Raw genomic sequence first — 4,427 nt, 5'->3', positions numbered from 1 at the left:
TTTCAGATACTTGAGTATTCTTTTTCACTCTTGAACTAACAACTTCGGCAAGAAATCAGCTAATATTCTATTTTTAAATATGGGCATTAATTTCATTTCAGTTCATTCACTCATTCCATTCATTTATCATTTCACAAACATTTGAAATCCTAATATAAGCAAGGTGCTCTGTTTAAGGCAGAAATTTGAAAATGTACAAGATGTATGGTCTTGTCTTTAAGGAGCTGTTCATCTAGAATGAGGAATTTACACTGATAATTATTCCTACACTTGAAACAAAGAAATTAACTCTCAAATTGGGTGGCAAGCATATATGGACTTTGCTATAAATATTCATGAAATGAGTTACTGTTTTCCTTAAAAAAGCTAAGACTAAGGGCTGGCAATCAAATAAGAGCAAATTTAGTGGTGAACATAGAACTGCCCACTACCAGTTAGAGCCTCCAACCTAGAAGTCCCATGTTGCTAGTGATCCCCAGGGGTTTTATAGAAGGAATCCCTGCCTTGGCAGTAATTTTGGATTAGATGATCCCTAAGAGCACTATCAACTCTTAGGATTCTATGAATTAGGAAATAAACCGAATTATATATTTTCTGATACTGATCAGCTCATATTTTATCGTCATGTAATGTCTGGCTTTCATACTTAGTAATAATTTACTTTCTGGGTCCTTTAGAGGCTAGCGTTCTCTAAGGTCACTTCTGCTTGCACATTCTAGGATATTATTTAGTATGGCTTTAAGAATTCAATCTTTCCCCCTCCCCTTTATGGAATGTGTGTTTCCTCTATTTGTACACTTAACCTTTTGTCCTAAGTTTTTATTTTTATGGATACTAATGAGTAAGTTTGAGGTTGACACTAGACCCAAACAGATGCAAACAGCCACTTTCTGTCCTCTTGTGACACAGTTGCAACACTTTATCTCTTGTCTGCTGTTTGGAGTGTCCTGAAAGAAACACTGAAGTGGCAGTCAACAGAGCAAGGGTAACAGGATCTTTAAATAATTTAAAGTTGTCTAATCTTGACATAAAAGTGAACCCTTTCTTTAAAATTTCTAGCTACTGCTCTTAAGTCATAGGTTCCTCATTTTTTCTTTACTGGTGGTGGGAGAAAATAGTTGATCTGTGATTTTTGTTTTCATCTCCCCAAATTATGTTATAAAGGCAGTAATTTGATGCTGAAGATTATGATTAGAAATCCTCAGATGGTTTATATATTGGGGCTTTATCTTTTAATATTAAAAAGAATGTCTTTCCTGGACTACTTTATTCAGTAGTAAGCACTATTCATTCTATGTATATTCCTTATTCAGCCTTGCAGACTCCTGTGGGATCTGATCTCTGCCTGCTTCAACTCAGTACCATACTCACCAAGGCTTAGTATGTTTTCACCCACTCTCCCTTCTCTTGAATTCCTCAAACATGCTGAGTTTATTCCAGCCTTAAGCCTTTGATCTATGCATCAGAAATGTTGGGCCCCACTTCAGATCTTCTCTGCCCTGCCTTCTACTCCAGTCACTGCTGTGGCAACTAATTCCATGAAGTCTTTGACCAGGTTCTCAGAGAATATGATAGTACCTCTCTTTGGAGTCTAGCTGTATGCCTTTCACTTCAGCCTCCCTGACATGGAATGTCTGCAGAACTTGCTTGGTACTCCCAATTTCACAGCCCAAAGGTGCAGGGGAGTTAGGTGCCCATGGGGCCATCCCTGACCTAGGTGGAAAGTTGGTAGTGGATAACTGATAACTCCTTTCATCCCCTGGGCAGACAGTTCTGAAATGCATTTCGTAAGTCTCCCCAAAAGAGGAGGAGACTTCTGTGGCGGGTTTGGCAATAACCATCCTTATATTGGCTTTCCTCTTGTTTCACTCCTGTGCATCTCTCTTGCATCCTGGGATCGTTTCTCAAATAAATGACTTTCATTCAAGCTTTTCTCTCAGGCTCTGTTTTTTGGGGAATCCATACTAAGATGATTGGTACCCAGAATGGCCCTAGAAAGCAGGCATTCAGGATGGGAGATTGGAGCTGGTTTACTAACTAAATGACAAAAACCTCATTGCAGCATGATGCCCTCCCAACCCCTACCAAAGTTGTCCATTCCCAGAATCTGAATATGCTACCTTAAATGTCTGAGGCAGGTGTGAGTAAGGTTAAGAACCTTGAGGTGGGGAGATTATCCTGGATTGTCTGTGTAAACCCAGCCTTACCATGTGGGTCTTTAAAAGCAGAGAACCTTTCTTGGCTGGTGGTCAAGGGAGAGTGACTACAGAAGGTTGGCCAAAGAAATGCAATGTTGCTGGCTTTGAAGATGAAGGAAGATGACCATGAGCTAAGGAATGCAGGCAGCCTCTAGAAAGTTAACAAGGAAATGGATTCTTCCCCTGGAGCCTCCAGAAAGGAGCACAGCCCTGGAAACACCTTGATTTTAGTCCACTGAGACTCATGTCAGACTTCTATCTCCCAGAGCTGTAAGATGATACATTTGTGTTGTTTTAAGCCACTAAGTTTGTGAATTAGTGATGACATCAGGAGAACACTGGTGCAGTGTTGGTAAGCAGAGTGGTGATAGCCTGTGGCATGCAGGAGCAGCAAAGTCACCACTGACACTGTCATCTGTAGGTGTATGCAGAAGATGAAGCATTGGATCCTGTAGTACCTATGGCACTTGAACAGTAGAGGGGCAATGATAAAGACTGTGGACTTGGCCAGCTTTTATTAACTGCTTTGGAAGCTTGGAAAACAAAATAACAGGCTCAAGTCAGCCAACTGTCAGTTTAAGGCAAGGTTGAAGGAGAGCCTTATCTCCTGCAGTGGAGAGAAAACTACCTGAAATATGCCCAGTATCTAGTTGTAAGGTTGGAAAATACTAAGTCTTGACAATTTTCCTTTATAAAAGTTTAGGTTTGACAAAAAGAGAATGGGACACTGAGACCTAAGTTAGTAATACAGTGAATGGCCCTGAAAATATTGCAAACCTGGATTTTCCTAATGTGGGGCTGGCAGAAGCAGCTCATGCTCCCTTGCCTGAAGACCCTGCCAAGGCTTCCAGTGAGGCAGCCCTTGACCTCCACATTCTCTTCCAAAACCCTTATTATTCTTCAAACCAAGAACCAGGGTGACTTCTCAGTAGAGCCTGAGTGGAGAAATACAACCCCCTGTCTGGGGGAAAATAGTGTAGATACTGAAGCAACTGCAGAACCTGATATATACTGTCAGGAACCAGGGGGCAATGTGTGTGAATGATTTTGAGGGTGTTAAGCCAAAGGTGGAAGTTGAGGGAAGAATATAAGGTGGGATAAGAAAGATTACTATAGGAGCCGGACACAGTGGCTCATGCCTGTAATTCCAGCACTTTGGGAGGCTGAGGCAGGCAGATCACCTGAGGTCGGGAGTTCGAGACCAGCCTGACCAACATGGAGAAACCCTGTCTCAACTAAAAATACAAAATTAGCCGGGTGTGTGGCGCATGCCTGTAATCCCAGGTACTCGGGAGGCTGAGGCAGGAGAATCGCTTGAACCCGGGAGGTTGTGATGGGCCAAGATCACGCCATTGCACTCCAGCCTGGGCAACAAGAGTGAAACTCCATCTCAAAAAAAAAAAAGATTACTATAGGAATGTTTACCCATGACTTAGAAGTGAACAACACCTGAATTTGGTCATAATATTCTGTTGGGATGGCTGCTGAGGCTTGGATATGATTGTGGCACACAGTAAATGAGGTGAAGATGGTGGAAACTGCCTTGGTATGGTATTGAAGAAAGAGTTGGAAAGTTCCAGGAGGTGTGAATGTTAGAATGGATTCATTATGTGAGACTGAACAACCGTCTAACTACGTTCCTCAGGAAGACACTGCCTTCACTAGGGCAGTATAAAATGCACTGGTTTGCAAACTGTTCATCCAACAAGGGACTAATATCCAGAATATACAGGGAACTCAACAGCAAAAAATAATAATAATAATAATAATCTCATTAAAAAGTGGGAAAAGGATGTGAAAAGACATTTCTCAAAAGAAGACATACAAATGGCCAAGTAAGTGGAAAAATGTCCAACATCACTGATCATCAGGGAAAGGCAAATCAAAACCACAATGAGATAGCATCTCACCCCCAGTTAGAATGACTATTATCAAAAGGACAATAACAAATGCTGGTGAGGATGCAGAGAAAAGGGAATTTTTTGTTTTCTTTTTGTGTTTTTCTAAAGAAAAGGGAATTCTTATACACAGTTGGTGGCAATATAAATTAGTACAGCCATTATGGAAGACAGTATAGCGGTTTCTGAAAAAACTAAAAATACAACCACCGTGGGATTCAGCAGTCCACCTACTGGGTATTTATCCAAAGGAAAGGAAATGAGTATATCAAAGCAATACGTGTGCTTTCCCATGTGTGTTGCAGCACTATTCTCAATAGCAGAGATGGGA

The sequence above is a fragment of the Pongo pygmaeus genome, chromosome 4 (genome assembly GCF_028885625.2).
Source record: "Pongo pygmaeus isolate AG05252 chromosome 4, NHGRI_mPonPyg2-v2.0_pri, whole genome shotgun sequence".
In the NCBI taxonomy this organism is placed as follows: domain Eukaryota; kingdom Metazoa; phylum Chordata; class Mammalia; order Primates; family Hominidae; genus Pongo; species Pongo pygmaeus.
Note: the sequence above shows the minus strand (reverse complement) of the source record.